This window comes from Panicum virgatum, chromosome 3K (genome assembly GCF_016808335.1).
Source record: "Panicum virgatum strain AP13 chromosome 3K, P.virgatum_v5, whole genome shotgun sequence".
NCBI lineage: Eukaryota > Viridiplantae > Streptophyta > Magnoliopsida > Poales > Poaceae > Panicum > Panicum virgatum.
Window position 1 is genome coordinate 3409515 of NC_053138.1, and position 9660 is coordinate 3419174.

General features: G+C 46.5%; 1 long non-coding RNA gene across 2 annotated transcripts; it reads left to right on the top strand.

The window, feature by feature from the left end:
* Positions 1–7113: 7113 nt before the first annotated feature.
* Positions 7114–8418, top strand: LOC120696837. 2 transcript variants are annotated; one of them, XR_005684304.1, is made up of 3 exons: positions 7114–7257; positions 7442–7891; positions 7963–8418. It is a non-coding gene; the product is annotated as an uncharacterized LOC120696837 (long non-coding RNA). The 2 variants fall into 2 exon arrangements; XR_005684303.1 differs by having other exon boundaries at positions 7114–7891.
* Positions 8419–9660: the final 1242 nt, after the last annotated feature.

Sequence of the window (9660 nt, forward strand, 5' to 3'; positions counted from 1 at the left end):
TCTCCCTCCGCTGCCCCTCCGCGCGGAGCACCCTGGCCCGAGCAGGCGGGCGCGGCGGACGCCCGCGCGCGCAAGGCGGGCGCACCGGCGAAGGCCCGCGCGCACCGGCGAGGCAGGCGCGGAGGCGGCGGCGGGCGGGCGGAGCTCCGGCCGTGTGGCCATGGCGCCGAGCTCGTGCGGCTTGGCGGGGCGGAGCGGGGCGGGAAGGACGAGCGGGCCCGCGCGCGTCAGTTCCCAGAGTGGACCGTACCGCGCCACGGATGGCGCGCGGGAGCTCGCTCTCCATTTTGCAGAGCCGCTTAGCGCGCCCCGCTGCAGCGAAAAAAACGGTAAAGGGGCTCTGTAAACGGTGTAGCGCGCGGCTTAGAGAGCCCACTGCGGAGAGCCTAACCATGCTCTTACGGGGTGGTGGCGCAGGGGCAAGCGGCCGCGAGCCCCGAAGACTGTGGCGAGCCCCGGGAGCACTGCTCGGCCCTGCTTTTGAATTTTTCTAATTTTTTGTGAAAGGGTGCGGAAAAGATGTGTAACCAATGACAGGTGGGGTAATTATCAGTAACTCTAGGAGCTCCCAAAATTGGTGAAGCACCTCTTGGGGAGCTCTCAAAAAAATATGGAGTGGAACTAATTTTTTCTGAAGTGGAGTGGAGCTGGTGATCAATTTGGGTATTTTTTTATGGAGTTGAACTGTTTTATATGGAGCAAAGTTCTCCCAAACACCCCGAATGATCCAAATAACACCCAGCATGTTTTTAGGGTGTATAATTAATTACTTCTTAGGCTCCGTTTAGTTTCCAAAAAAATTTCTGCAGTATCCGTCACATCGAATTTTTAGACACATGCATGGAGCATTAAATGTAGTTGAAAAAAATAACTACTTACACAGTTTAACTGATTAGTACGAGATGAATCTTTTAAGCCTAATTAATCCATAATTAAACATTATTTGTCAAGTAACAACGAAACGTGCTACAGTAACTTTTCGCGAACTTTTCAAGAACTAAATGGGGCATTCGTATACTAAATTCTATCCTAAGAGCATCTCCAGGAAACTCCTTATATCTCTCATAGTTTACAGAAATAGAGATTTTGTCAAAAGATACTCTCCAATAGGCTGTTCAATTGGATATCTAAATATAGACATCCTCTATTTCAGATTTTTCGCTAGCCAAAGATGAAGAACGAGAATGACTCTCTAGACTATACACAAGATATAAAAAACTGTTAGAAAGCATAAAAATATAAAAAATAATTTTTACTCAAATGACTCTCTAAATGATAGATTTTAGAAATACATTTGGAGATGCTAAACGTCATTTTTGAGAGGGAGTATGGTAGTCCGTGCTCAGGTTGCAGGTGGGGCGGGCTGCGGCCAGTCACGAACACGCAAAGCTCACCGCTAATCTAATTTGATGGATTGTGGCCAACCTACAGGAACCCAAATAGCCCGCATGCGCTTGCACTAGTAGCTCGCTTGCCTATGCTGCACTGACTTTTACTACACGTGCTTGAGTTTGCTCTTAAAAATTTTAGAAAATTAAAAGCAAATCTGCAAGTTTTGAAAACAGGAGTGTTTATCATTATAATAGCAAACCTGCAATATTAAGCCTAAACTATAAACTTTTGCAGAAAACTACGACTACAGGTTAAAACCATGTGCAGATTATACTACCCAAATCCGTGTAGCAATCAAGCTGCATATATGTGACCGAAATGCAAGATCAGCACAATATTATAGGATTGACAAATAGTTTACTCAATCAATTATGAATATACAGATAACATTAACTGACAGAACAATAATATATCAACATGCTCTTGGGCACTTCAACTCGATATCTCAAAGGTTTTTAGATCAAAGGTTCAAATCCCAAATCTTGGCACTGCGGTAATCTTGCTAGAAGCTTATGATATGAAATCTTTCAACACTAACAATAGCAACGAAGTAAAGGACGAGGGGATGTTTGGATTGTAGCCACACCTCGCCACACTACAGTGGTTAGACGGGTGTAGCGGTCAACAACCCCCCCCCCCCCCCCCCCCTAACTCTGTGGCATGATGGACTGCGGCCACAGTCCAAGCACCCCCTAAGTCTTCATCCTCCAATCTCCATTCTTTCTTCAAACCTAGTAAGTTAAAAAGAACAATATAAATGTTCATATCCAGCAGAGTAGATAGTTGTATCACCCCCTTGTACAAGTTTTCATCAGCAGAAATTTCCATCAACAGAAAAAAAAAGTGTTGCAAGAAAAAAAAAACTAATTACTTTTTCCCTTATTTTTAAATAAAAAAATTACATTTTACGATAGTTGATTAGAATAAACTAATATCAAGTAGTAACTGTACAAATCCTTCAAGGACTTATCGGCTGTCTTGCTTTGCGTGCATGGGCGTGCGCAAATCACTAGTGATCATGAAGGTCGTAGCCTTGTAAGGGCTGGCAGGGAGCGGCCCTGAAGTTCTTGTGCAATTAGTCTGTGTCTCGAAGACGCGGGACTGTTCTGTATTTTTCAAAAAAAAAGATGGTTCTTTGACGGACGACCATCCAAGTAATTCTTCAGCTGGTCACACATCTGATAAATCATCACTAGTGACACGGCAGCACAGAGGTGGCGCCGCAAGGCGGTGCCGAGCAGGCGCCTCGCGCGGGGCCTGGTTCGTGCGGCGTGGGCGGCGGCAGACCGGCGGCGGCGCGGCCTCGTGCGAGCCCCGTGGGGCTCGGCGGGGGCGCTCTTGGGCTGTGGCGGAGCCGGCCAGGGCTCCTCCGGCGTGAGGTGGTGGCGACGGTCTCCTCCGTCCTCACCTTCCTCAGTGTGGTAGCGGCGGCGGTGCCGCCGGCCTAGGCCAAATCTGACGCCTGGGTGGCTGGATTCGATGCTCCTTGTGCAGGGATGGCGGACGTAGTGGCAGACTTGACGCCTATTGGGGACGAGGGATCCTCTGCCCTAGAAGCCGGATCCAATGCCCTCTGGGTTGGGGAGCGGCGCCCACGGTGATGGGGAGCAGTGTGGGTGCATGCACGGCGGCGGCAACTACGCCTTGAGGCCGCCGGTCGACATGTGCAGCGATAGATCCAGGTGAAAATCAAATAACCGACTTACTAATTCAGGCGGTGGCATTGTAGTAATGCTGCTCCTTTTGAGGCATCGTCTTGACGTCCTTGTTTGCGACAGCACGGTCGGCTTTAAGCAATGGCAGTGTCTGATCTGTTGACATGACAGAGATCAACTCAGTGCGGTTTCTAGATCACAAGATGACCAGAAGGCACAAGAACGTCGACGATCCTTACATCAAGAGTTTATAAAAAGATAGTTGATGCGGGATTCTTGTAGACATGAAGACCAAAGCAAGGTTGAAGGAAAGACGTAGAAAAAATTCAAAACTTAGTCTTTTGTTTCTTTTTTTATGTCTTTCTTTCTTGTTTTTTGTGTTATTCGATTGGAGATTTGGAGTCTAAGTACTAATGTAATCTTCTGGCTTTGTGGCCAAATGTATTCCTTTGTGCTCATAGACATTCACCATTGAATGTTCAGGATCGGGATTGTCCCTTGATCTTAAAAAAAATCACTAGTGAATAGTGATGTGTATTGAGTTGCATGCACCGACCAATTCAACCCAAAAGCTTAAGTTGATGGAGAGAGGTGGGCAATTCACTTATATTCCAACACTCCCCCTCACGTGGAGACTCCCTCAGGCCTCAGACGTGGAATATGAGCGAGTAGCAATTATTTTATTTAATCGCGCTAACCAGGATTCGAACTCGAGACCTCTGGCTTTGATACCATATTGAGTTGCATGCACCGACCAATTCAACCCAAAAGCTTAAGCTGATGGAGAGAGGTGGGCAATTCACTTATATTCCAACAATGTGAGGTTGCAAACTTGCAATGCAATAAAGATGGTTCTGGAAACTGTAAGCTTAATTTCAACTAGGCAGCTAGAGACGGACAGACGGTGGATCGTATTTTCTTTGGTCCTTGTCCACTTGCACACAGTTCTGTCTAGTGTGCACGAGATGCTTGCGGCAAGGTGGCCTAGTAGCTCTCCACCAGCAAGGAAATAAGAAGTATCGAATAATGGTAATGGAGCATGCTAAATGTAGCCAAAAAAATACTGAGTGATCCAAAAATCCAAAGCAAGCTAAGCGTACCCCCCCAAAAAAAGGAGAGGGTTCCTATGACTTTGATCTCTGCATTTGGGTCACTGATGTGTGGAGCCGGGACCACATGTCAGTGGCCGGGATCAAAGTGGGAAGACTCATCCAAAAAGATGCTCCGGTGTATAAAGAACATGGCCAAGCGGTCGTGGTCCGTTTCCGTTTTCTTTTTTTTAAACGGGCAGTATTTCTGGCTGTTGCCTCTGGATGCTGACTGTTACATGTTTTGTGGTACCTTGATGATATCCCAGTAGTTAGGATGCAAGAATCTGACGTGGCTTCCAAATTAAACAAATCCTCTTCTGATATAAAAACAAAGCAATGCAAGTTTATCCCTAAAAACGAATTATCATATTAGTGGAATAAATTCTCCGGGCCTAGAACACAGTTGAGCCATCAGGCTAGCTATCAAAACGACAGGGTCATCTTAAGCACAGGCACAGCACAGTGATAAACGAGCCCCGCTAGCAAACCAAACTACGGCCATGCAACACACCTCATACCCCAACCATCAGGTAACCAAAAAGACGTGCCCTGAACCAAACTAAGGTTGCTTGCACATGATGAGGCCCATAAGCTTTGCAATGTCGTCTCTGTTGTTGACCTCAAACTTCCTGACCTTGAGAAGCAGCTCGGGGTCATCAGCCATCTCCAATGTTTCCTCCCTTTGCTTGCAATTCAGAGCGAAGCCAGACAAGACCTTCCAGTTGTTTGTCCAGTACCACATCACAGGTGGAAGAGGTAAAGTGGCACCGGCTCCCATCATCTTTAGGATTTCCTGAAAGAGAAGCTCAAACCTGACAGCCTCGCAAAACATAATGATCATGTGGACAACTGCCTTCTTCAGCCTCTTCAGGTCACCATCATATGCTACGAGGGCGAAGTAAGTGTTTGTCAGCATCGGTAAGCCAAACGCCATCTTCTGCCTGTCAATTGAGATGCAGATCCGTTATCTTCTAGTGGGCCAAATGCAAGTACTTCTGCTACTATGTTGTGGCCTCAATAGAATAGCAACAGGCAAATAATAACAAAATTTTCCTAGCAAAACAGCCAAATCGCTAAGATGGAGTGGATGAAGTAGTGGTAGCACTGCATACTTGTCGATGTGCTCAAGAAGTTCCCCGTAGCTTGAATCAAAGCCCAGCCTGATTCCTTCCACGTCATTGGGCAGATCGTGGTCGTCGAAATGTAGCCAATCACCATTGCCTCGCCGGAAAGCAATGAGGTAGCAGTTGATCTCGTCAATCAGGAGTGAGACCGTGGGCATATCGGGGTAAAGCAGGTTGATCCTGAACCATCCTGGGGCGTCCGAGTTGATGGGCACGCCGCGGAAGAGATTAACCCCGGCACGGGTCCGGTACCGGCCACGCACCCACTCGATCGCGGCCTTGTACTCCTGCATTGTTGGATCCGACGCGTCGATGTTCACCGCCGGCACATGCTGTCGCACAGAGTAAAAGGAAAGAAACGGAATTCAATTAAGTATTACCATGAACAGCACACTTGCACGTTATTTTAATCCAGAATTTGCACGCTGTGATCCTACCAACCGTGTCCGTGCGCAATAAATGGGCGGGGGCATCATTTACTTTGTCTAAACAAACTACTGCTGAAATCGAAACCTTCCCAAACACGAAGATCTGTTTTTTTGGGGGAAAAAGAGGCATTTTCACTGTTCTTGAGCACCAACACGTTTCCACATGGTAATCAATCCAAACAGTGCGGATACGAAGAAGATTTGCGACGCGGGGACAGAGGAAATGTGGAGGAGCACACCTGGAGTGGGTCAGCCATCCGATCCCGCCGAAGAGCACCCAGCCACCCACCACCTGTCAAACCCTCGTTGCGGCGGCGGCGGCGGCTTGCGGACAGCAAGTGGTGGGGATCCGACAGCGAGGCCGAGCACCAGTGGACTAGGGGAGACGATAGTATCCGATTTTTTTCATTTGGGTCCTCGACATAATGTATATTCATGACAGTTTCTTTGAAAGAGTTATGTGAATACTATATACAAGAAAATATCCACCAATGCAAGTCCCTGAATGTCACCCTGCAAACGGTCTAGGTTCAAATTGGTTTAATGGGTTTAATTTTATTGTGAAGTGTATTTGGATGGATTGAAATGGGTTATATTAGTTAATGGGGTGGGGTGGAGCAGGTTCTATGTAAATATGGGTTGAATTGGGTTGGGTTGGGTTGAAATAGATTCTTTGTGTAGAGTCGGACTCTGAAATTAAAACCTCGCGTTCACACTATAAAATTTTATTAAAATTAACCAAAATTTGTTGGAAATGACTAAGTATGACTGGCAGCTACTCTGTGCAAAACAGTGTGGCTAGACTTACATGTGGGCCCATGTCAAGAATCGGACCCTGAAATTAAAATCTCACGTTAACACTATAAAATTTTATCGAAATTGACCGAAATTTGTTGTAGATGACTCAGTATGACTGTCAGCTATTTTGTGCAAAGCAATGTGGCTAGACCTACACACAGGCCCCATGTCAAGAGCCGGGCCCTGGAATTAAAATCTCACATTCACACTATAAAATTTAATCGAAGTGGACCGAAGTTTTTTTAGATGACTCGGTATAATTGGCAGCTACTCTGTGCAAAACAGTGTGACAAGATCTATATTATAATTTTTTTTTTTTTGAGAAACGGAGTTTTATTGGACTGTAACCATAGTTTGGCTAATAGTTATTACATGAAAAAAATATATTTCTGGCCATTGAACTATACGGCGGGTTTGAGTTTGGCCATTGAACTTCAAAACTAGGTAACATTGATCATTGAACTGTACATACCATGCAGCAATGACCACCGAACCCATTTGAAGCCTGTTTTGACTCGGTTGGACCGGTTTTGACTGCCACGCTGGATCCACTCGCCATGTCAGCATGCTGACTAAGATGGGCCCCACAGGTCAGGTGAGCACCACGTTATCTCTTCCTTATCTCTATCGACGGCGAACTGTTTCTCCCCCAAATCGAATCGAAGAACCCTAGAGGAGAAGACCCAACGGCGGCGTGGCTAGATTCCGTCTTCGGCGGGCGTCTCCGACGGCGGCTAGAGGAAGCGGAGGGCATCAGCTGGAGGGACGGGTTAGTATCCATCCGCATGGGACGATTTGGTTTGTTTAATCGATTTGGTTGTGTGCTGGCGGATTGTTTAATCGATTTGCGCGTCCTTAGCAATTGTTTATGGATTCCATTCTTTATTGCTTTGATCTGGTGCATGTGCTTGCGATTGTGGCTGTGGATGATTATATTACTAGCTGTTACACAGTTGAAGAATTCAACGAAACCTACAGCTATTGCCTTATGCCAGTTGAAGGCATGCAGAGTTGGCCTCAGTCTGATAGGCCACCACTAGAGGCTCCAGGTTATGTAAAGATGCCAGGAAGGCCCAAGAAAGAGAGGAAAAGGGAGTCACATGAGAAACCAAAAGCTGCAAAAAATTCTAGAGTGGGCACAGTTATTAGATGTAGGAAATGCAAGGGAATTGGGCACAATAAGTCTACTTGTGACAAAAGAAATGGTGGCCAATCTGGTGGGATACCAGTCAATGCAGAGAACAGTGCTGCACATGCTAACTTCTCAGATGTTCAAGCAACACCAAATGTGGTCTCTACAACTCAGCAGAGCTCTGCTGGAACTAGAGGAACAACATCAGACACTATAAACAGAGACAACAAACACTACAGTTAATAGAAAGAGGAAGGCAGCAACCAAAGATGTAAGCACAAGTAAATTTACTCCTCCTTTGCATGTCATTAGGTTACCTATACTGATGCATTTTTCTTGTAGGGTAAGGGAACCAAGTCTGTTGTTAGATCATCTGCTAAAGCAAAAGTGCATACAACATCAACTGGCAGAGTTGAAATAAATTTGCATGCCATTGTGCCTTCATCCCAAGCAAGCTCAAGTGTCACCATCAATATGACTTCTGGTAAGGCACAAGCACATGTCGAAGCACAAGAACCTTCAAGGAAAAAGCTTCAAGTGAGGAGATCATCTCAAGCCCCAGTGTTACTCCTCGGAGGTCCTAGTGAACAAAATTAAGTGTCTATCTGTGTGACAATTTTATGTGTTTGTAATGCCAAACTGTTGGCTCCTAAATTCTGTGTGTGTGAACTTGATCTCATTTGTTTGTAAAGCCAAACTGTTGGCTCCTGTGTGTGCACTTTATTTTCATCTGTATGTGACAATGTGTGTTTTCAATGATTGATGTGCAACTGAACCAGTCACCATCATGAACATAAATTCGATCCATTTCAGAAGATAAAGGGTACAACTTCATTCATCATGATACAAACAAGATGCTGCATACATTCCAACCACTTGAACACATCTAACTTCTCAGCCGAGCAACCACTTGTTGCAAACTAAACCTAGCACGAAAACAACAAAGCCCTTCACCACGACCTTGTAGACTGCTAATTCCCTCTCCACACTACAAACTCTAGTCCTTAGAGCCTCATTCCCTTCTTCCTTTCGTTTTGCAAGTGCTTCCAGCTCTGCTCTCAAAATAGCGACCTCCTCGTGTTCCTCAACTGTCTGTGCTGCATCAGCAAGCTAGTTCATCTAACTCTTTGTTCTGCCTCTTCAGTGCCCATACTATGTCGCGTAAATCAACAAGCAGTCCACAGATGAACAGAGAAGGTCGTGGATCAAACCAAGCTCAAAAGTTGCATCCACCTTCCTGTATACGAATTTGGACTCCCAAATCAAACAAGATCACAAATTTCAAGGAAAAATCAACAAATCGCCAAGAAATCGAAGCAATGTACTAACCCGGTGACGATAACACGTGAAGTAACGTCGCCCAGGGTTGTCGTCGCTCCAAATCCACCGCGCCGCCTTCTTCATGCACTTGCACATCGTCGGTAGCGAGTACTCCAGAGGCCCCTCCCTGTAGGGGATAGGAGCGGATGAACCCTCCCCCGATCTGCCTCGCGGATCTGTCGAGCTGCTGAAGCTCCCCGAGCTTGCCATGGCGCTCCGCCCCTCCGGCCACCGCACTCCTCCACTCCGGCGCTCAGTCCCCGCCTCCTCTCTAACCCTAGCGCCGCCGCCTCCTCTGTTCTTCGATTCGATTTGGGGGAGAAAAGAGATAACGTGGTGCTCACCTGATGTGTGGGGCCCATCTTAGTCAGCATGCTGACATGGCGAGTGGATCCAGCGTGGCAGTCAAAACCAGTCCAAGTCAAAACAGGCTTCAAATGGGTTCGGTGGTCATTGCTACACGGTATGTACAGTCCAGTGGTCAATGTTATCCGGTTTTGGAGTTCAATGGCCAAACCCAAACCCGCCGTATAGTTCGATGGCCAAAAATGAACTTTTTCCTTATAACATTATGAGCTCAAATGTTTCAGTTGGATTGGTGTGTGGTGGTGGTGGTTTGGGGTGGAGTGGGTTCATATAATTTCTTTCACGAGAATGGGCTGGTGTGGGTATAGTTTGGATTTCAACCCATTTGCAGGGTGACCTCCCTGCTTTCTCCAT